This window comes from Carettochelys insculpta, chromosome 7, assembly GCF_033958435.1.
Source record: "Carettochelys insculpta isolate YL-2023 chromosome 7, ASM3395843v1, whole genome shotgun sequence".
Taxonomy (NCBI): Eukaryota; Metazoa; Chordata; order Testudines; family Carettochelyidae; genus Carettochelys; species Carettochelys insculpta.
In genome coordinates this window covers 2,712,291-2,735,163 of record NC_134143.1, presented here as the reverse complement: position 1 = coordinate 2,735,163, position 22,873 = coordinate 2,712,291, and the positions used below count along the sequence as shown (strand labels likewise).

Here is a 22,873-nt window from a genome sequence, read left to right as displayed (position 1 = left end):
CACAGCAGTGTTCTGCCTCAATAAGCGATTCCAGGAGAGGGATTCCAGAGCTGTTGATTCTGATATCGCAGAGCTACACACAACATGGGTTTGGAAATACTGCTCTGCTATTTGGACATTCAGCATCTACAAACAATGGAACCTGTTTTGAAGCCCCTTTTTCAAAAGAACTATTTGAACGAGCGAGAATCATGATCCCAGGAGATGCCCAGCCAGGGCTCTGCTCCCTCTCTCTCCCTCTCCCTCTCTGTCTCCTTTGAGCTCCTGGCCTGAGGCAGGAAAAGTCTCTTCTTGTCCTCAGGTCTGGAGAGGAGCAATTGATGTTTCTGTCACCCTCAGAGAGCAGAAGAGGATTTTCTTCTCTTCAGTTCCATCCCCATATGCCCCAAGAGGGCAGAAAAAAACCTTTTGCCAGCTCACTGTCCTCCTCAGCACTCTGTCGTGTTATGTCTTTCCACATCAGCTCCGTTTGTGCCCTGGACCTATAAACGATCTAGACATAGCCAGGAAAGGAGGAGCTCTGAATGTGTGTTATTCGCTTATACCAGGACAAGGGTTTGAGCGCTCTGCCACTTGAGCTAACTCCTCTGCCTGGGAACAACTCTCTTAACCCACTCACCTTGTTCCTGAGCCCATACTGGGACTCTTTCTGCCCCTGAATCTTCTCTTTGTTAAGTCATCCCATCTCCTCCTTGCAACATGTATGCCCAGAAGAGAATCCCATGGTTGAAGAAACCATAGCTTTCTCTCCGACATGATCTGCACAACCACACATTCATCTCCATGGTTCAATGATCCTGGACCTTTTCCTTCAACAGGGAGGATGGCCGAGAGCACTTGAGGACCTGTGGATGCTTCATCCCGATGGGTCACTTCTTCAAAGACTCTTCCTGGGGTTGCTTTGCTTTGTAACTCTTGGCCTTTACACATGAGTGGCCCTGTTTACTTCTTGCCCCTCTCCAAAAGCTTGGGCACCATCCGGTCACACAGTGATCCTGAGGCTAAGTGGCCAGGATGTGGTAAGATACTCTTGTGGTGAAAGGGTCAGATCCCATCTTCTTCCTTACCATCAGTATCCTGCAGTCCCCTGCGGCCACTGGGTGAACCAGGAAGTAAGGCAGAAATGGGGCAAAAGAGGAACTCAAGCTGAAAGAAGCTGCCAATATTCCTCCTGCCTCTCAAGGACACTCGCAAAGGCAACAATAGCTGAGAAAAACATTTCCAACATTGAGGTGGGAGCATTTGAGCAGCTGCTGAAGTAGCTCAGTTGGGAGAGCATTAGACTGAAGATCTAAAGGTCCCTGGTTCAGTTCCAGGCTTCAGCAGAGCTTTTGCTAACATAGGCCCCAGAGCAATTAGTGACTACATGGGTCCTTGCTGCTGGAAAGGACGTTGTCAGACCTTTCCGGACACCTTGGTGCTTGAAGGCTTTTCATTTCTTCTCTTGCTCTTCCTCAGCAAGGGGAGGGTGAAAAGACCCCATTGTGCCCACTCTCATCCAGTCAACTACACAGAACTTGCTGAGAGTTCCCGAAAGTCCACTGCTCCACCCGCTGAGCTAGTGAAAGGCAGCTCTTAGGGCCTCTCACCACCACTTTCTCTAGGTTGGCCTATCCAGGTGTCACGGCACATGCCACACAGGTGGATGGCATTGCAGGGGAGGCTCAGAGGAACCCAGCCGAGATTCTGTGGTGCGCTGGTTATCCCAAAAGTTTCCAAGCTGAAATCAGCAACAAACACAGTGTGTCATTTGTGTCCTGGCATGTGTTCCTGCTTCTATGGCTGGCCTGGAGCCTGGCATTCCCTGCCCCTATGAGTGCCAGCAATCAGACAGACTGCGGTACCTTTCAATGAGCCAAGGGAACACTTTTGTTCTAAGTGAAACAAAAAACATCCACCAACAGCCTTGGCCAGGGAGCCTGTCCTTCCTCTCTGGCTGCTATGAGCAGAGGCCCAAAAAAAAGGACACAGGCTGAGTGGCTGGCAGGGAGCAATCAAGAGACCTGATGGGAGGCGACTTCAGCATTCACAGGTGGTGTGGATGGCAAGTTAAAGGAATGTGGATAGGATAAACGGACAGTAAGATGGATAGAAAGCTGGCTAGAAGGATGGGCCCCGCGGGAAGTGATCAACGGCTCAATGTCGGGATGGCGGTCGGTTCCTAGTGGAGTTCGACTTTCGTTCAGTTCTGGAACCTGGTCTGTTCAACATATTTATCAATGACCTGAATGAGGGGTTGGATTCCACCCTCAGCAAGTTTGTGGATGACAATGAGCTCAGGGCAGAGGTAGATATGCTGGAGGGTAGGGCTACGGTCCAGAGTGACTTCAACAAATTGGAAGACTGGGCTGCAAAAAATCTGATGAGGTTCAATAAGGACAAGTGCAGAGTCCTACACCTGGGCCGGAAGAATCCCAAGCTTTGTTAAAGGCTGGGGTCTGACTGGTTCAGTAGTAGTTCTGCAGGAAAAGATCTGGGAGTTGAAGTGGACGAGAAACTGGACATGAGTCAACGGTGTGCCACTGTAGCCAAGAAAGCTTACGGAATATTAGGTCCCATCAAGAGGACGGTTGCCAGTAGATCCAGAGATGTGATTATTCCTCTTTATTCGGGTTTGGTGAGGCCGCATCTGGAGTACTGTGTCCAGTTCTGGGCCCCCAGTTTTTGGAAGGATGTGGATACACTGGAGAGGGTCCAGAGGCAGGCGACCAAAATAATTCGGGGGATGGAGCATGTGGCCTGTGAAGAAAGGTTGAGGGAATTGGGACTGTTTAGTCTGCCGAAGAGAAGACTGAAGCGGGACTTGATAACAGCCTTCAACTTACTGAAGGGAGGCTGCAAAGAGGCTGGAGAGAGGTTGTTCACAGTGGTCACGGATGGCAGAACACGGAACATTGGACTCAAGTTGCAGTTGGGAAGGTCCAGCTTGAACATTAGGAAAACTTTTTCACTCGGAGGTTGGTGAAGCATTGGAACGGTCTCCCCAGGGAAGAAGTGGAGTCTCCATCTCTGGAGATGTTTAAGTCTCATTTTGACAAAACCCTGGCGGGGCTGATCTGATGGGTCTGGTCCTGCCTCGGGCAGGGGGCTGGGCTTGATGGCTTTTTTAGGTCTCTTCCATCCCTGTTCTGTGATTGTAGTGCAGCCACCCCCCCTTTGTCCGATGGATTGAACAGCTCTGATAATAGACAAACCCCCAAAGGGCCATCACTCCTTTGCTTTCACTTAACCCAGCTCTGCCCTCTCCACCTCAGCTGCTGCTCTTCGCATGGAGTCTTTTCCAGGAGCACACACCCAGCTGGCTGCAGTTCTCTCCCAGAGGCCATCAATTTGATTTCTTTGACATCCCCAACTGGCCTCTTTTCAATGTCTCTCCTGACATTGTCCCAGCCCCTACTCCAGGTTTCTGTGGGAGCAGTGGTAAGAATGAGGCATCATTCAGACATGAACTTCTTGGGAAAGTGATGGTGAACCTCCTACTCTGGCAGTGCGGCCACACAGTCAACCAGCTGATAGGAACTGGTTTTACAAGTGTCATCTTAGGAAAGGAGCCAGGGAAGCGGCAGGGACATATGGAATCAACTATGAGGTGAGTGGGGCACAGGTTCTCTTTAGCCAGAGGGGAATTAGCTCAGATGGTAGAGCGCTTGCTTTGCATGTAAGAGGTAGTGGGATCGATACCCACATTCTCCACTGAAAGTGGCTTTTCTGCAGCCTTTTCTTCCATGGCAATGTGAGACCAGGGCCCCCTTCTTCTCCTGCTTGGCTGCTCTCCAGGAAGCTCTCAGTGTAGAGGGGGCATTTGGAGCTGTCTCTGCTTGGCTGTGTGCAATGGCACAAAAGAGCATTTGAACATCTCCTCTCCCACCTGCTGAGAAGAACAGCTCTGACCTGGAGGCTGAATTTGAAGGAGGAAGCCATGGCCATGGGCTGCCTCAGGAGAGAGAAAGTGGTGATGCACATGTGAGCCATGTACCTAATATGGTGATGCCCCAGAGCGGGTAGCAGTGAGTTGTAGGTCAGTCTTTGTGGTGGGCAGGTTCAGCACTGCACACGCAGAAGGTTCTGGAGTTGGGGTGACAGCTGTGGGCTCTGCTCCTCTGGGCTCTGTGCCTGTGGGTAGGAGAGCAGACAGGACAGCTGCTGGTGCAAGGCCATGTGCTCTGGGTGAGCTGGAGCAGCTGAACTCAGGAGCAGGCAGCAGGCTGAGGGTCCCTCCATGGGAAGCACAGTGCAGCAGGGGGTGATGGTGTTACCCTCTGCCAGGGAACATGGGCCATGTTAATCTTGTGATCTAGGCAGCAGAGGGAGGGGATAGGCAGGGTCTGTGGGGACATCAGACAGGGGCCTAGGACAGGGGGTGAGGGGCAGCAGGGTCAGAGGGAATTCCCAGCCATGGCTCAGGGTAGTGGGGAATGGGAGACAGAGTCTGGGGTGGGGATGCCAGGTTGGGGTTCAGGGTGGTGGAGGAGGGACAGAGGGGATGCCCAGTTGACTTGTTCACATCTGCTCCCTCTCCTGCGCCTGGCAGGGCTGTGACTGTGCTGCTGGGCCTCCTGTGCACTGGGATGGAGCCTGGGAACACCGTGTCTGCCTCTCCTAAGTGCTGTGGGTGCAAACACTGGCTAGAAGAGAAGCCATTGATGGTCTTGCACTTTGGTTTCCTGTTTTGTTGAAGGAGTCCCTGGGTGGTGGCAGGAAACTTTGAGTGGATATGAACATTGATGGTTGGAAGGTCTGGCTGTGTTTCGTCTCCTTATGAAAAAAGGAATTGGAGAAGCTATTGCACCATTGTTATTGATGATGTTTTTAAACGTTCTTGGTGCCCTTTGCTTGCCCATTCTTCAAAGAGAATGTGGCTGACGCACTGGCTCCCGAGAACACTTCAGAAAAGCACCAAACTGTCAGTGTGTGCTGCAGTGTTGTGGTTAGCACTTTGGCCTAACCTGTAAGTCGTCACTTGCTCAGTACCAGTGCTCCTCTCTCTTGTTATTTCTTCAGTGGGGCCAACTCATTTCTGGAAGAATCGTTAAGAGCGCTGCCTGCCTCCTCAATGTGTTTTTTTTCTTTTCATGAAACTTTGATATCTAAAGATGGGGCAGAATAAGAGCCAATAAGAGCTCCTGTCTCTTGGGTACTTGGTTGCCACGTACTTTGCAAATATGAGCATTGAAAAATTCCCCTACTCACTGTGGCAAACTGGTAGTTTCTTCTTCATTTGTTTCTTTTCAGCTAATGCCATATATATAGCACCAAGTCAAAGACAACACCAAGGACCAAACTGCATTGCAACTTTCTTTTCTTCCACTCACAATGCTTTCAACCAGGGAACCCTGTGCAATCCATGTCTTATGCAGATACATAGACTGCCCTGTCCCCCACAATGAGTTGGGGCATTGGTGAGATTTCACAATTCTTCTGCTGAGTGTTAGCATAAATTGTGATTTTACAACAATGTGTTTACAATCGAAAAAAATCTCATTGCTTCCTTGCTACCCATCAAGCTTTCTTTGAAAGGTATCACACATGCACACCTTTGCATTCTCATGCAAATGATCTCTGGGTGACACATTCCTCCCAGCCTTCAGCAGCATTGAGTTCCCCCGGCCCATTCCTGACATAAGTAACCTAAATTGTTCCTGCCAAAATCAGGCCTAATTGGTCGAGAAAACCCTGAGGGGTACCAGAAATCATCCCCTTTTTGCTGCCTGAGAAAAAAAGACTTGGGGAGAAAAATCACCTCCTTGAGGAAGTTCCATCTTTGTGCTGCAGCCGCCGTCAGTGTTCTGTGTAAGGTGTGGGTTTGTGTGAGTGTTCAGCAGAGATTCCAATGCTTCCCAGCTGGTTAGCAGAGCATGTCCACCTAGGTTTCTTGTGTCTATTCATGGTGTGCATTTGCTCAGACATAAGGTCCAGGGGTGGAAGGGGGCAACAGAACTGTGAGAGGTCTCTAGGGAAGGGACAGGGGGCCATACTCCACATTCCCACCAGGGTTGGGATGGGGCTGGGCTCATGAGGAGGTGAGGGCAAGGGAGGGGTCCAATATGCTTGGGTTAATTAGGGGCTGCGAGAAAGGAGGGAGGGGTTGGAGGCAGATTGGGTGGTAGCAGGGCAGCAATGTTAGGGACTGTGGGCGGATGTGTGGGGAGAGCTGTGGGACACTGTGGAGGACATGTTGGGCAGGGGCTGTAGAAGTGGCTGGTGAGAGAGTGGGCGGCTGGGCCAGCTGGGTGGTCACAGGCTATGTGAGGGTGTCCAGACAGCCTGTTATCCAGTTGGGCTCCATCTGACCTGGTGGTATCCCAGGTGGGTCCCACGAGGCTGTTGAGCTCCTGGAAGTGGGGCAGATGATGGCCGCATCATGGGCTTGGCAGTAGACCTGCCACAGTTCCTTCATTTTGCTCCATCATTAGTCTGCTTTGCAGGTGGGGTGTCCCTTGGAGCTCAGGCCAGTCAAGAGGTGGCTAAAAACTGCAGCATCCTGGCACCTGCTTGTCATGTGCAGCAGTAGCTCCTCATCCCCTCAGTGCACCAGAATTCCTTGACCTTGGCCTCACTCCTGGCTGGGTTTCTGAAACCCCTCAGATGGGCCGAAGGGGAGGGTCTGGGGGATACAAGGCTCCAGGTCATTGGCCATGGATTGCCACAGGATTCGTTTGGGGAGCTATAGGCCGTGTCTACACGTGCCCCCAAACTTCGAAATGGCCACACAAATGGCCATTTCGAAGTTTCTAATGAAGTGCTGAAATGCATATTCAACGCTTCATTAGCATGCGGGTGGCAGCGGCGCTTCGAAATTGATGCGGCTCGCCACCGTGCGTCTCATCCAGAAAGGGCTCTTTTTCGAAAGGACCCCGCCTACTTCGAAGTCCCCTTATTCCCATGAGCTCAGGAAGGAAGTGATTCCACTGTGAGAAGTGTGCCTAGGTGCCGGCTTTTGGAAAGCTGCTGCGTGTAAATGAAAATGTTCTTCTATTTGCACCTTGTTGCAACAACATTTTCTGAATTAGAAAACTGTTTTTTTCCTATTTTACACTGAACTGTCTCCAGGGCAGAATGATCCCCCTCCCCCACCATCTGCTGCCCCAGGGCCATAGTTCCCTCAAATGCTCCCTGGGGACGTAGAATACATTTTGCTCAGTGCACCAAGGCCTGGGCAGATGTGCACCTCCAAGAGAAACACCGGCTGCTGCCTGTGGGGCTCTGCTAATTAGCCAGGCAGCACCTGCATCTCTCCTGAGCAGCCGCCCAAGCACACAGCTTCCAGGGACACTGCCGGGGCCGGGGCTGAGGACGGGGAGGGCAGCAGAACCCCACCAGCTGTCTGGCAGTGTTCCTGACCAGCCTCGGCCCACCGAGCATTCACCAGGGTCTCTGGCCTGGGGGCAGTAATAGTCTCACAGCTGTGATGGCCGAGTGTTTAAGGCGTTGGAGTTCAAATCTAGTGGGCTTCCTGGGTGGAGGTTCAAATCTTGCTTTCAACAAGGCCTGTGTTTTAGCTACACCAGGACAACACAGCTGCACACGCCCTGAGACACTGCCCAGGGACTGCCTGGGGGCCGTCTGTGTCAGAGGTGAGGGGAAATGCTGGCAATGTGGGCTGGTCACCACGCGGGACACAGGCTGGCTGCTGCTGGGCCCAGCCTGTGTCAGCCCAACAGCGCTGCACTCACCTGTGTCCCCTGCAGAGCTTCTGCCTGGGCTGAGCAGGGCCCCAAGCACAGTCAAGGTGTAGTGCCCTGGCAAGGAGGGGGCAGCCCTGGCTCAGCTGCAGAGTGGGACATGGGCAGCTGCCTCTAAGGGAAGGGCCTGTTCCCAAGGCTGGCTCAGGGGCTCTGGTCTCTCCCAGCTCCTGAGCTGTGCAGTACACAGCTGGGAAAGGGACAGACACTTGCCCAAGGGGGAATGAATGTCACAATCTCCTCTCTGCCCCAACAGCAATAGACTGATCTGCAGAACCAGACACAGGGCCTGGGGCAGGTCTCCATGTGACTGTGCCGAACCCTGTGCAAGCTCTGGCTTGTTTTGTGCTTGTCTCCACCTGGGGAACAGCCTCTTCAGGACACATCTCCTGCCCCACAGCTGAAATGAGCCCCACAGTTATGAGACCCCACTGAGGATTTGGCTGATTTCCTCCCACCTTGTGACGGTGCCTGTAGACCACACGCTGCTTTGGGGGTGTCCTTAGTGAAGGTTTGGTGGTGGGGAGCAGCCTGGCTCAGAGACGTTATGAAGATTCTCAGGCCACATACGGTCATGGCCCTCCCCTCCTCTCGCACTGCCCTCAGGTGCTCTGTGGCTTTTGAGCCATCCCATAGAGATGTCAGTATCAGCAGGACAGGTGAGCTGGGCTCCAGCCTGGGACTCCTGCTGTCCCATGATTTTTTTAGCCTGGTCTTGGTGCTCCTTTCTTTACGTGCCACGTGTGCAATAGGAATAGCCTGGCACCTCCAGGACCAGTTGAGAGGGCATCAGGGGCAGCCATGAGAAACACAACCTCAGACCACATCTACCTCTACACACACTGGTGAGTTCTAGGGCGCCAATATATTGCAGGTGGATTGGTGAGTCAGCCCAACCAGATACCTGACTCCAATGGGCTTCATTCATCCAGCAGGAGGATAAAGCACTCACTCGGGTACTCCTGGGCATAAAATAGCCAAGCCTTTGGAGAAGAGGTGGACAGTCGAGAACCACCAGGTCCCACTGATATTTGAACTCAGATTGCAGAATTGAAAGTCCTGAGTACTGCCCCTTCCACCATGCAACCCATAAGCAAGTGTATTTTCTGAGCACCCCTGACTTTTTCCTGGCTGGTGTTGGGTAACCCTGTTCCCCTGGCGTACAGTGTCCCCCAAAGGTCCGAGGCTGGAGGTCAAAGCAGTGAGGCAAGAGTGAGATCTAAAAGGAAACTTTATGATGCATACATGCAGGCTGCCAGCTTGCAAAGAAGTGGGAGCCATGAGAACCAGTTCCAAGGACTCTTTCCAGTTTGTTTGGACAGTTTAGTCATTAATTGTCGTCTTTAACATATGAAAGTCTCAGCAGAATTCCCCTGAGACGTGTCTGCAAACACCAGCTGTGCTTGAGGCCAGTTTACACTACAAAGGTACCTGATAACCCAGACAGAGGAGCCTACAGGATAAATTGTCTCTAGGCAACAAAATAGGGACTTCTCGTTGACAGGGTGGGGACTTCAAATAAGTGCAGATGACCCCCTTGTACCCACTTACAGAGTGAGTCTGGTTAGTGTGAAAAAACCTCTTTTAACCCTGAGAGCAGTTTTTCCCCCACACCCCTTTTTGCTCTCTTGTCACACCACTGTCAGTGTGGAGGGGTCCTGCGAGGTGAATTGCAGGAATGGTCCCCTGAGCTGCTCATGAACTGTATGCAAGGAGGCATCAGCTCATCTCCTGCTTCTCAGAATTTTTTTCTTGTTGTGAAGAACGTGCCAGCAGGAACTCAGTGCTGCTGGGGGATTGGGGAATGTGCCCTTCGGAGGTCTTTGCCACGAAAATGTAAAGGGGTGCCCATGTGGTACCTTGTAAACAAAGCCTGATGGGAGCAAGTGAAGCAACGATTTTTCGTCTATTGTAAATAACTTGTTGTTGTAACGTGACAATTTGTGCTGTCACCCAGGGTAAGAATTGTGGAGTCTCACCAATGCTTGAAGGTGTTGTGGGGTACGGGGCAGTCACCACTGCCGTGTAAGATATGGGTTACACAGGGCTCCCTCCATCAAAGCATTATGAGGTGGAAAAGGGGAGGAATAGTGGTTGATTGAGCTTGCTGGAAGCCTTTGGGTGATACAGCAGGAAAACTGGTGTGACTATTTCTTCCCCCTGCTGTTGGAAGGTAGAGCTGGAGATGGGTCTATAACTATTCTGTAACAATCCATCCTGGTGAGACTGAGATGCTGTACGTAGGTCCAGAGCTGAATACCACTCGGGACTGAACTCCCCTGTGAGCGGGTAGCTGAAGCCCTGGAGTGCTACAACCCCAGGGTTCTGTCTACTGCAAAACCCACAAGAGAGTAGAGGGGCATCTGGTGTGAGAAGCAGCCAGCAGGTGTGCTGGCGGGTGGGCAGCTGGCAAGGGAAGTGGAACGATGGTCCAGCACAGAGGTTGCATTACCTCCTGTTCAGTGAGGGAACGCATCAAGGGCCCCATCGACACCAGCCTCTTCCTTTCAGAAGGGGCATGGTCATGAGTGAGGTCAGAAGATGCAAAGGAGGTGGCGCCATGAATATTCAGTGCCTCATTAGCATAACGGAGGACACGGCGATTGAAAAGTGCCACTTTCGAATCTTGTGCCGTCTGTGTAGGGGGGGGGGTGTCGAAGGGACCCCCTATTCTTCAAATGTCCCTTCTTCCTGTTTAGTTTTATGAAGGGGCGAGTGTAGACAAGTCTAAAGTGATGTGTCAGGGCCTGCACAGACTGGGCAGACTCGTAAGTGGGCCATTTGAAGCGGGTAGGGAGAAAGTTCGGGTGTGTGGATTGACTCTTTACAGTAGAGGACTGCTGAGCCTGAGAGGCAAAGGGCGCTGCTCCATCTAATTGAGCTGGGACACTTAGTTGAGGGTTGGTTGCAAACTCTGGGTTTGGTATTTCCCCAAGCTTGTGCCATGTGACTTTTCTGCCTCTTTCATTAAAAGCTTATTTTCTACACTCAGACTCTCTGCCTGTGAGTGGGGAAGCATTGCCTCTGCGAGGCGCCCAGGGGCGTGAGAATTTCCTGGGCTACTGGGTGGGGGCTCCAGCTGGTTCTATGTGAGGTGGATGAAAAGGGACCCCTGGATGTTGAAACAGGCCCTGGTTGCTGCCAACTCATTCTGACAAAAGGCTTACATGACACAGCTGTAGACCATCTCATTAGAGTGAGCTCCCTCTTGAGTCCCTCAGTAAATCAAAGGGGTGACCATGCTCCAGTCTCTTTCATCGAGTACTAGAACTGGAAGGGACCTCACGAGGTCTACAAGCCCAGTTCCCTGCACTTTACCTTGCACAGACTCCCCAAATGTCAATCAAAACCGCAGCAGCTAAGATGAAACATTAAAAAGCATTTATTCCCCACAAGCAGATCAGTTGCATGTGTTTCGAGGTGGTATTGGTGCTGGAGTCCAGAACTGCTCCAAGAGAAAGAAAAGAGAAATTCTGGTCTAATTCCTAAATGTTCTCAGGCTGAGCCAGATTGGAAGGTTTCCCTTCCCCATAACTTCTGGCAGTTTGTGCTTGCTGGGATGGTTTTCTGGTTTGGACAAGTCAAAGGTTTCTTTGACTTTCCAACATTGTTGCTGTCTTCAGTGTAGGTACAGGAGGAGAGGAGAAAAGATCATATCAATGTCCCTTATTTTACATGCTCCTCTGGGTGCCAGAAAGATCCTTGGTGAGTCTCAGAGCCAGGGAGCTCACGGTGTACAGCCCACTGAGCAGCTGCCTTTCATGGGAACTGTGACTCTGTTACCTACATGTCCCTTACTGGTGAATGGCCAGGGATGGTAACTTGACATCTAGCTGGGTGTGGGTCACTCCTTTGTTGCTACTGCAGAGTTAGTCCATGGGTGTTTCTCAAAATCACAACAAAGAAAGAGCAGATGTTTTGTCTTCCAAGGTAAGAAACGTACATTTATGAGAGAGAATTTTATCCCTCATTGCTTCCTTTTGCTTGAGTACCCCAGTGGCCTAATGGATAAGGCATTGGCCTCCTAAGCCAAGGACTGTGGGGTCAAGTCCCATCTGGGGTAAAGCCCTATTTCCCTCGTATTAGTTGCAAGGCAAAGGTGGGGCTTTCATAAATCAGATAGGGTCCGTGCAGCAGTGGTCATTTTGAAGTGCAGGAGGCTGCTTTTATGCTATCGAGTTGTTGCGCATTGACATCACTGCCTGATTAGCATCTGTTCAGGCTTCCCAAGCTCTGCACCCCATCCGTGGGCAGGACTGACTCTCCCTCAGCAGGAGAACAGCAGGTTTATTAGCTGACAGGACACAGCATCTTACAGTAGAGTCAGTACAGTAGGCAGAGACAGCCAGTCCAATCCGTGTTGGGAAGAGGAGGCCCTGAGGGGCCCCCAGAGCCGGGGCCTTGCCCCCTCCTTTGTGTCTCTCTCCCTCCCAGCCCAGACTAACTGCTCCCAACTCCCAGTTTCAATTTAAACTCCTTGGGCTCCACCTCCCGCTTTGTCTGCAGTACAAAGGTGTTACCTGGTCACCAGGTTACCCTCAGCAGGAGCCCCACCCCCTCTGTGAGCCACTCACACACACACACACACACACACATACCCCCCTACATCACAGCATCTTCTGAAGTGGCGCACTCCCATAGCCCCTGCAAAAGAGAGGCTCGTGTGGCCACATCCCACATGTGTCAGACAGAAGTTGGGTTCTGGAGAAGGAGAAAGGGGTTGCTTGAGAAAAAGCAGATCCTGAAAATGGGCCACTGTGGGAAAGGAAGAGACTCAAATCTGTGGGTACCCAAGAGGCTCCTGTTACCACCTGCCCTCAGCCTGAGGAGACTGATGGAGTGAGCTGTCTCCCTCTGGCAGCACAAGCCCTCTCCTCTTCCTTCCCTGGGCTTTGCCGTTCCTCTGTACGCAAGTGACAGACACTCGCTTTTGAGTCATTGATCTTCAGGCCCCTGCAAGACAAACCCGCTTCCCCGGCTCCTTTTCCTCCCCCACTCCAGAGTGGTTTTACAAATGGAGTTTCATTAAACTTTCTCTCTCCAGAACAAAAAAGCAGTAAAGTAGCACTTTAAAGACTAACAAAATAATTTTGAGGTGAGCTTTCGTGGGACAGACCCACTTCTTCAGCCCACAGCCACAGCAGAACAGACTCAATATTTAAGGCACAGAGAACCAAAAATAGTAATCAAGGTTGACAAATCAGAAAAATTTATTATCAAGGTCAGCAAATCAGAGAGCAGAGGGGCGGGGCGGGAGGGGAGTCAAAAATTAGATGAAGTCAAGTATGCAAAAGAGCCACTGTAGTATCCCAGAAAATTTGCATCCCGGTTCAAACCGCGTGTTAATGTGTTGAATTTGAATAAGAAAGAGAGCTGAGCAGTCTCTTTTTCCAAATCGGAATAAAAATTCGTCAATAAGATGCAAATTCTTAAGTCATTAACAGAATGGCCCACTCCATTAAAATGTACACTGACTAGTTTGGGAATCAGGAATGTTTTGATGTCCATTTTGTGGCCATTAACTCTTTGTCTGAGAGAGTTTGAAGATGTCAGCTTTGATTACTGTTTTTGGTTCTCTGTGCCTTAAATATTGAGTGTGTTCTGCTCTGGCTCTGGTCTGAAGAAGTGGGTCTGTCCCACGAAAGCTCACCAGAACACTCTGCTTGGAGCCAGCCCCTGCGCCTCTCAGAGAAAGGGAAAATCCAGTGGAGAAGATGACTGACCTGCACCGCAGGCATTGTGGCTGCACCGGGGGTGAAAACAGGTTCTCAGTGATCTCTATTTCTGGGTGTGGCAAAGAGGGCTTGGTGTAAGCCTCAGCCTGGTTGTCTTCTGAGCAGGTGGGCTGGGCTCAGTGCCTGAGTTTCTTCCTTCCCTTCTGTTAACAGATCAGTTGGTACAGTGGGAGTGTAGGCAATGTGTCAGCAGGAACGCAAGGTTACTGAGGCTGGGGTTTCCTGAGGCTGGGAGGAACGTGTCTCCCAGAGATGGTTTGCATAAGAATGCAAAGGTGTGCATGTGTGATACCTTTCAGGCAAAGCCTAATGGGTAGCAAGTCAGCCATGAGATTTGGTCTATTGTAAACATGTTGTTGTAAAATAACAATTTAAGCTGACACTCTGTGTGGGAATCGTGAGATCTCACCAATGCTCTGGGTTGTTGTCGGGGACAGGGCAGTTGCCGTAGCTGCATAAGACATGGATGACACAGGGCTCCCTGTTTTAAAGCATTGTAAAGCCAGCAAAGAGGGGCATTGATTTGCTCAGCTGTTTGAGTGTCTTGAGCTTGCCTGTGCTTTAGCTGCAAAAGTGTAAACTTGTCTTAAGTAATTTTCCCCACCTGTTAAAAGGGAGAGCTGGATAGAATAGCAATTGTAAAACCCCACAGAAAATATTGGGAGCTGAAATTACAAAGTAGCACCTAAGGCCATACAAAGCTGAAATCAGAGGGATCTACCTCAGGATGATTCCCAGCAGTATAATAGATAAGGGAGTAACAATGATGACTGGCAGGTGGCTGGAAGGAGAAGTGGTGGATGATTGGAGGCCAGTGGCTGGCAGGAGGCAGCCAGAGGATGCTGCAGACAAGTGGACAGCTTGTACTGCCCTGGTGATGTATGTGTGGGCTCTGGGTTCTGGACTGCACTGCCGGAGGCAGGCCCTGTAATTGTGTTTGTGATAAAGGGACAAGAGCCCCAGCAAGAGACTGGGTTCTACTGCATATGGGGATGGGATCTGGGTGAAGGGGGTTTGTCTCTTCTTTGCTTAGATACACTGCGTCTGTCACTGTAACCTGGGGGTACGTTATGGTCATTAAACAGGCTGTTTCTATCTCAGACTCTGCGCTTGTGAGGGGGCAGAACCGCCTTACAGGCACCCAGCTCGGGGGTGAAATTGTCCCAGGCCACTGGGTGGGGGCTGAAGCTGGTTGGTTGTACCCTTGACAGGAAACCCCCCAGGAGTTGAGCCCGGCCCTTCTGGCAGCACCAGGCAGAAATAGAAGGGTTACGTGAGGAAAAGGAAAGGAAGAAGAAAGAGCGTGTTGGTTTGCGGGGGCTGCTGTGCTGGTTTCAGGTTTAAACTGCTGGCTGAGGAGGAGAGTGGGCCAGGCTGAGGGGGTGGCTGAGCCAGGGGACAGACCACACCAGTGGGAAATGGTGGCCTGACAACTACTATCATTTACTGCAGCTAACTCAGTGCAGTGCCAGGTTTGTGGTGGCTGCTGGTGGGGGGGAGGTAGTGGAGATTAGGAGGGGCCCCTCCCTTAGTAAAACAGTGGCTGGCTGAGTGGGAGGAGAGAGCAGGAGGGTTTCAGCCACAGCCTCCCTCAGAGCAGCTGAGGTGAACACAGCAACCAATTCCCCTTTGGCTTGGTGCATGGGGAGGGCTTTGAACCAGTGGGGGATATGGGCCAATTTCCGGGAGGTTCCTCTGAAGGTGCGATACTCTTGGTGGAGCTCCAGTGAGCCTCATTCACACAGCATGAGGAAAAGTCCCACACTCAGGTGTGCCTCTGGATAAAAAAGGCCCAGCCCTTGAACAGACAGAGATTTACAGCCAGCCCTCACTGTACCAGGAGATCCCACTGAGCTTTCAACTAAGATTGCACAGATAACAATTCTGAGTGAGTGTTGCCCATTACACCAGGCAACCTGCAACTTAAGCCTTTTCTGGACAGGCTTGGGAGGCCGGCACCACGAACTCCTGGGCTGGCCAGACTGTCACATTCACACTCCTTCTGAGAGAGGTCAAGTTACTTCTCCATCGTAACAAAACTCTCACCATTTTCCACTGGTGACTAGCAAGGTGGTGATGAACTTGACTGCTGCTGAAGAGGTCCCAAATGCTCCTTTTCACGGGGTTTCCTTAAAGGAAATAGATTTTCATCTCCCTCTCCAGTAAGTGGGGGGGTTGCACTAGATGTTTGAAATGGATTTAAACACCGCACGTTTCCCTCTGCAAATGTACCAGCCCTGCGCAAACCCAGCCCTCAGCTGCAGTCAGTTCCCAGCCTGCGAGGCTCAGATTTCTGCTCCATTGATCGCACAGAGGCACAATATGACGTGCACATGCAGGGCCTGCTCACCACAGGCTGTGCTGGGCAGGGGAACCAGAGCCAGCACTGGGGGAGTCAGGAGTCTGACACACAAAGACCTCATGGTGCAGAACAAGCTCACAGCTCTTTGGCTCCATCACAGTCAGACAGCAGCAGCGGGACCTGTCCCAGGCACAGGGACAAGCCCGTGGCTCTCAGCAGGCAATATTCACCAGGCTGGGGCAGAGCTGCCAGGAGCCCCAGAAAGGCCCCAAGCCCAGGAGCAGCACAGCCTTACAGAGAGGAAACTGCAGAAGTGACCAATGCAGCAGCAGAAAAGGCCCCAGTTCCTGAGCTGCAGGCGTTGGCCAGAGCCCCTGAAAGCAAGACCTGAGTGAGCCAGGCTAACAGCAGCCCCACTGCCATGGGTCAGAAGGTGGGGCTGAGACGAGCATGCAGTGACGCCTGCCCCAAAGGCTCATGTCGTAGTTAACCTTGGGGCTACCAGAGAGGCTACAGTCCTGGTCTGCAAGATGAGGGGTTTCTTACCTAGGACAGCTGCCTGCCATGTCCCCTGCTGCTCTGCTTGGCCTCAAAAAAGAACCAAACCCAAGAACCAACCAGAGCAACAAAACACGTGCAGAGACTGGAACAACTCAGAGTCCTGAGCGTGAACTAAACCAGACGGTGACTGTGGCAGGGCATCCCCCCAGCACAGGCTTGTGAAGGAATCACTGCCCAGGCTGCACCTGGAGGAAATGACGAGGAGCACATAGCGATTGCCAGCGGGAGCAGCTGGGGCTGCAAAGGCAGGATGGATGCTAGTAACACAGAGGCTGCTGGGAAATGGCCATCACTTGAAAGGCTGAGGGTTCATAGCCAGTAGAGCCAAATGAAGGGGGAGTTGTAGGAAGCAATGCAGGGGAGGAGCAGTGGGAGCTGGGAGGGAAAAGCCAAGAAGTACTTGGAGTAGGGTCCCTGCTGGGCTGGAACCAGAAGGAGAGTGGGCCTGGGTTCCCCCAACAGCCCCTGTTGGCATCGCATAGATTGGGCCTGTGGCAGGGAACAAGTGGACTGGCTGGGTCACTGTAGGAGTGACAGAGAATTGAAGGGCCTTTTACTCAGAAGATGGGAAATGCCAAGTTATCCAAAAGGCAGCTGAGTTGCAAGATGGGCATTGGTGGTTTCTGCCAGCAAGAGGCGCTGCCACACTGAAGAGAAGGGGTGTAGTCACTGGCAGGGGCCTCATCCTGGCAGAGTTAATGCCTGGGCTGAGCCATCCAGTTCCATTCAACTACTGCTTCACACTGAGCAAATGAACTGAGGCAGAATTAGTGCAAGGCCACCAGCTGCCCAGGGAGAGCATGAGGAAAAGGGCTTGTCTGGGATTTGAACCCAGGACCTCTCCCACCCAAAGGGAGAATCATACCCCTAGACCAACAAGCCCCCTTTGGAAAAAATGCCTGGGATATGCTCCAGGACCAGGTTTGAACAAACAGCCAGTGCTCTGAGAAGTTCTGCATCAAACTTCTGATTTCCAAGGTCATTTCCAAGGTCTCTTCACAGGTCCAAATCAAGAAACTAACTTCACATTCTGAACAGGTCACAAACCACTCTGAATGGGAGAAAAATGTCGGGAACAACACAAAGTCAAGGAGAGCAGCAAACACACTCTCTGGGGGCAGCATCAGGGAGTTCAACTCAAGACTTTTTGTACTCTGAGCAACACTCGGCCTTGCAAAGCAAACCCAGCTGTGGAGGAAGAACAATCATCATTTCTCACACCCACTGCACCTGACCTCACCTCCCAAACCTTCCCCACACTCCCTCCTGCCTGGAGTGAGATTCACACACTCTGAGCTGGATGGACTGGTGGTACTGGGCTTAGTCCTTCATCACCCCTTTACCTGCCTGGTCTGTGTGACTCAACCCAGCACAAGCTGAGATCACTCTGGTGCCTTACAGGATCCAAACACCAGCAAAGCTGGGCAGGCCCACGTGTTAGGGCTGGCAGGGAGTCAGGTGTGGGTTCTTGGTCTCCTCTGTGCTGCTGGGCCTGGGCTCTCACACATTTGCTGAGCTAGATGTGATGGTGCTATACATGCAACAGGGATGGTTTTGTGAACTGCAAAAGTCTGCAGCTTGCTCGTGTTTTGGCAGATGGTCATTCAGAGTCTTTCAAATGTGTCATATTCAGCCGCATGGTGTCTGCACACTTTGTAAATGTGTGTGCAGAGAGGATGTCAGTTACCCTGTGAATTCACAGCCAGAGCTATTATCTCCTCTGTTGGCCGGATATTGCTCTACAATCACCACCGACCTTTCCAATCTCTGCATCTCCGTTATTTGTCTCCAGCTGGTTTTTGTAAAGGAAGAATGGACTTTTCTCATCCTTCTCAGGGTGTCAGAGAAATGTGGCCCGACAGCCAGTTGCAGTCAGCAGCGGGAAGGGCTGGGGTTGATGTCTGGAGGAGGAGAGAGGCAGAGATGGGGCAGGCGATGAAGCAGCTGGAGGGAGGCAAGGAGCACATGGCAGCAGCCTGCCAAGAGTCACAGGTTCCCAAGAAAAGTACAACTGCAGGGCCCATAGGGTAATGGGCAGCGCTCAGGGTTCTCATTCCTGCAATCTGCGTTGAAATCTCAGTGGGACCTCGAAGTGCTGGGGTGGTTGGCTGCAAATCTCTGGCTCTGTCATAGTTGTGCTTCGCCATCCACATGCTTGTTAAGAGAGGGGTTTGGGCCTGATGGTGGATGAATGAGGTGGACTGGAGTTCAGTCTCTGATTGGGCTGGGTCACTGACATAGCTGCAATGTGTGGAAGTGCAGAGGAGACCGTGACTGCCTTCAGGCCTCCATAAAGACCCACTGTGGGGCTCCTCCCCCTCACTAAGGCCACGCCCACAAGAGGATGTGGCCGTCAGGGCTGGGATGCAAAACTCAGGACCCCTTCCCCAAATGTACCTTCTATCCCCCATCTGACACTGTGTTCTGCTAAAGCTGTTCGGCTGCCTCCAGTGTGAGTGGCGCTGGGGCTGTGCTCTGGCTGGCTGGAGGGCAGGGTTGCAGTCGGTTGGGGCTCTGGAACTTGAGAGTCTGTCTAGAGAGCCCTGTAGTCCTCATGCCACCTTGCCTGGGCAGCCCTCCCTGACACTGCTGCTTCTCTCTGCCACTGCAGACGCTGGCGGTGGTGAGTGTGGGGTGTCCAGGTGCTCTCAGGGTGCTCACTCTGCAATGGAGACACATCTCTGCTGTTCCCCTGACTGGAACATGGCTGCCGGGGGCATCTGCCTGGGCTCATGGGGGCAAATGCCATGGAGCTAAACTCTGCAGTGGGACATTGGAGCTGTGGCTGGAGCCTGGGCTCACAGACCCTCCCGCCGCGGGGGTCTCAGAGGCTGGGCTCAAGCCAAATGTCTCCCCTGGCATTTTACAGCCCTGCAGCCCAGGCCGGAATCAGCTGCCCCAGCTCTGAGCCCGGTGCCTGGGTGTGCTAATGGCAGTGCAGCCCTAATGTCACCACATGGCCACACTGCACCCAGACACCCTGACCGGGCTGTGCCGGCTGAATCAGGTGCCAGGGCTGGGGCTGTGGGGCTGGGACATGGCCGTGTGTCACTCAGGCCAGGCTCAGTACAGGGCACTGGAATCCAACACAGTGCATGGGGAGTTCAGCTGGTGACAATGGCGCAGACAGAGTGAAGTGTTACCCTGGACCCCCCGGCATTTCTCCCTGGGGCTGGCTGCTGTGGAGCCGAGACACTGGTCCCTTCTGCTGCAGTCGTTATTCCATGGGGGGGTCATTTTCTGACACACACAAAGCAGGGCCTTGGCCTCACTGGAGGAGCCGCCCACAGTCAGGCAGCCCCCACGTGCCGTTTGCTGCGAGAGCTCAGACCTACCCCTTTCCCACAGGAACAGGATTGTCCGTGGGGTGCTGGAGCCCTGACCCCTCAGCAGGTGTTGTCACTGCACGTAACCTCCATTGGGGTCAGACCAAAGGTCCAGGTCTGTCTTTCGGCAGTGGGCAACACCAGCTGCCCCAGACGGCCAGTCCCCAGGCACCACTGGGAGCTGAGCCCAGGATCTCCTGTGCGCTAGGCAGGCGCTTTACCCAGCTGAGCCCTGGTGCCTGCCTCCCGGAGGCTTTTGCTGTCTGCCCCCACCTGACTCCTGCCAGCCCCGCCTGGGCCTGCCCAGCTCTGCTGGTGTTCGGACCCTGTCAGGCAGAGGAGCTGGAGACATTTTACTCCCAAGCGGGGGTGACTCTTCGGCCAGGTCTGGGCTAGAAAATGTGCTGGTGTCACTCCATGACTCGGGGTGTAAATATTATCCCCCCTCCTGAGCAGTGCAGTGATACTGACCCAGCCCCGTGGGGCCCGATGCTGTCACAGCTGGAGGGCAGCTCACCCAGCTGTCCCCTGAGCTCAGCCCAGGCTGGAGGCAGCCAGACAGGCTGGCGTGAGGCAGAGCAGGGCAGGGGTCTGTGTGGCCGTGTGGGTGGTTGTCCAGCCATGTGTCAGTGGGTGTGACGAGCAGGTTCAGGGATCGGCGGGTGGGGAAGGAAGCTCAGGAGATCATTGCTACAGATTCCATCATGATCTCTTCTCACCCTCACCGGTGGCCATGTTACAAAGGCTGGGAGCAGCAAGCCCCTCCTGACCCCACCAGACACAGGCCTGCTCAGGCAGGGGAGGGGGCTGCTGCCCCATGTACGTGCAAATGAGCCCAGCTTTGGCTGTCTCAGGGCTTCATTGCCAGAGCGGCAGGGCTAAGGAATGACCACCTGGGGTTTGTCACGACACAAACAAGACGCAAAACTGTCACACCACCACCATCGCCTCACTTACACGTGAACCTTTCCTGCCCTGCTGTTTGAGCCAATTCCCCTGCCCGTATATAGTTGTCCTGACCCTCGTCTCATTGCAGGGGCCACAATGTCCCTGCAGCTGCCCAGGGCTCCTTTCCAAAGGGCCCCTTGGGAGTTTCACTCCAGTTCAGTTGGGAAGGGTGGGGTGTTACTCATGCGAAGGTGGGTATTTCCCATCCCATGTTGGCCAACCGTCATCTGTGGCTTGTCGTCCCTCAGGTGACAACTGAGAGTCTGGAGAGAAAAAAAGGCTGAGTAGCTTGTAGGGAGCAGGTGAGAGGAGGACCCAGCATGTCCGGGCCCTGTGAACCTCTTCCCCCCATCTACGTCTCACACCCGGGTCTGAAAAGGACTTGGACCCAGCCTGGCAAGTCACCTTCCCCAGTGCCTGGAGAAGAGGCTCAGGGCAGGGTTCTCTGCTTGACCCTTTTTCCCCAAGGGGTTGAGCTGATGCTTGTCATTCTCCTGCCTCCACCGTCCGCCCAAATGCTCCCTAACAGGCCAGGCTCTCCAGCCCACGCTACAAAGGGAGGCAAAATTGTGTCCAGCTCAGGCTAAGGGAGAGGCTAAACAGGGGTCCTTCGCCATGTAATGTTGGGGCTTCCCTGGGCAGTGGGCAGCCCCTGGAGTAGGGCAGGGAGAGCCATGAGCAGCAGGTGGGGAGGCCTGGGGGGAATAGGGGAGAGAGCAGCAGATGGGTGGGCCGGTGGGAGGAGAGGTGGGAGCAGCAGGCAGACTGCAGTGGAAGAGGCAGAGCAGGGATGGGAGGAGGTGAACCGGGAGTGAGGGGAGAGCACAGGTGGGGCCTCAGAGGGAGGAGGCCGAGCGAGGAGTGTGGAGGGGACGGGGCCCAGTGAGCAAACCAGTGACCCCCCCGCACTTCTACAGAGCTCCAAGTGCTCAAATGAAGGTTCCACTTCTCGGGAGCTTCCAGCGCTGGCAGCAGCTGTTTGTGAAGAGGGGCTTTGGGAGCCGGGGGGCCCCAATCTGCGTGTGCAGCCTGCACGTCCAAAGCGGCACTTTCACAAACTGCATGTCCACCATTATGCTAATGAGTCTCTGCATATTCATGTCAGCGCCTCATTAGCATCTGCCAAAGTCCCTCATTGCCCTGCCCCTTCCCAAAGGAGGGAGTTGTGGAGACGTGCCCTGTTTGTTCCTCTGCTCAGGGCTGTGAAAGTGACCTCTGGCATGAAGGGTGGAGTCACTGGCAGAGCCTCATCTTCACAGAGCTGAGCCATCCAGTGGCAAGTCCCTGATCCATTGCAGTGAGCAAAGGAAGAAGAAAGCAGGTGTGAGGATTTGGGGCCTCAACTGCCCATGTACGTTACCATAAAAAGGCAGAAGGAGGGCTTGTCTGGGACTTGAACCCAGGACCTCTCCCACCCGAAGGGAGAATCATACCCCTAGACCAACAAGCCCCCCTGGAAAAATGTTTTCCACACCCAGATTTGAGCAAACAGCCAGTGTTCGGCTAAGTGCTGCTCCCAAATTCACCTTTCCAAGGGCATTTCCAAGCTGTCTTCACAGTCCTGAAGCAAGAAACCAACTTCACACTCTGGACAGTTCACAAACGACACAGTGTGGGAGAAAAACACAGGAACATATCCAGGAATTATACAGGAAGATACCCCCAACAGACCCTGCTCCAGGAGGTTACACAATGGAAGTTACAGCTGTTTGGGTGGATCTGCAGAATGAACAATGAACCAGCAATCACGCCCCTGATATTTGCAGTAACAGACTGTTTCTGTAGGAGAGGCAGAGCCCACAGAGATTGGGTAGATGACACAGTGGATGGGTGCAGAGGTCGTCTACACAAACTGAGCCACTCCGCACTGAACAGGGAAAGATGGAAGGAAATCGTGAGGGAGGCGTCGGGCAGCAACGGGCGCTGAGCTCATGGCTGTTGTTGATGATGACGGGCTCTATGAATTAGCTGGTTAAAGCAGGTGCCTTGGAAAGAGGAGACCCTACGTTCCACTCCCAGTGCTACCTGGGTGTTGGGCTTTGCTGCACTTGGCTTTGGCCACTATAAGGCCACTTGCCTTTCTGATCCTTTTCTGTGATTCTATGATCATAAGGTCATATCATAAGATCATACAACTCTATGATTCTGTGATCAGTAGATGCCAGTAAATATCCATTTCACTCCAGAAACTGAAATTCCAGTTTGGAATTACTGAAGGGCACAGACAGGGCCCAGAGGAATGAGGCGACGGGAGCCCTTGGCAGAGTTGGATTTCAGGCTGTGGAGTTCTGAGGGTTCCAGATGTGCTCTTGACAGTTT

At 52.9% G+C, this 22,873-nt stretch overlaps 5 non-coding genes across 5 annotated transcripts; 3 read left to right on the top strand and 2 right to left on the bottom strand.

Annotated features, from left to right (window-relative positions):
* The first annotated feature begins 1,252 nt into the window (after positions 1-1,252).
* On the top strand, positions 1,253-1,325 carry TRNAF-GAA (transfer RNA phenylalanine (anticodon GAA)). Its single transcript has one exon. It is a non-coding gene; the product is annotated as a tRNA-Phe (tRNA).
* A 2,295-nt stretch (positions 1,326-3,620) lies between these two features.
* On the top strand, positions 3,621-3,693 carry TRNAA-UGC (transfer RNA alanine (anticodon UGC)). Its single transcript has one exon. It is a non-coding gene; the product is annotated as a tRNA-Ala (tRNA).
* Positions 3,694-11,672: 7,979 nt separating this feature from the next.
* On the top strand, positions 11,673-11,745 carry TRNAR-CCU (transfer RNA arginine (anticodon CCU)). Its single transcript has one exon. It is a non-coding gene; the product is annotated as a tRNA-Arg (tRNA).
* Positions 11,746-17,090: 5,345 nt separating this feature from the next.
* TRNAP-UGG (transfer RNA proline (anticodon UGG)) lies at positions 17,091-17,162 on the bottom strand. Its single transcript has one exon. It is a non-coding gene; the product is annotated as a tRNA-Pro (tRNA).
* A 4,770-nt stretch (positions 17,163-21,932) lies between these two features.
* Positions 21,933-22,004, bottom strand: TRNAP-CGG (transfer RNA proline (anticodon CGG)). Its single transcript has one exon. It is a non-coding gene; the product is annotated as a tRNA-Pro (tRNA).
* Positions 22,005-22,873: the final 869 nt, after the last annotated feature.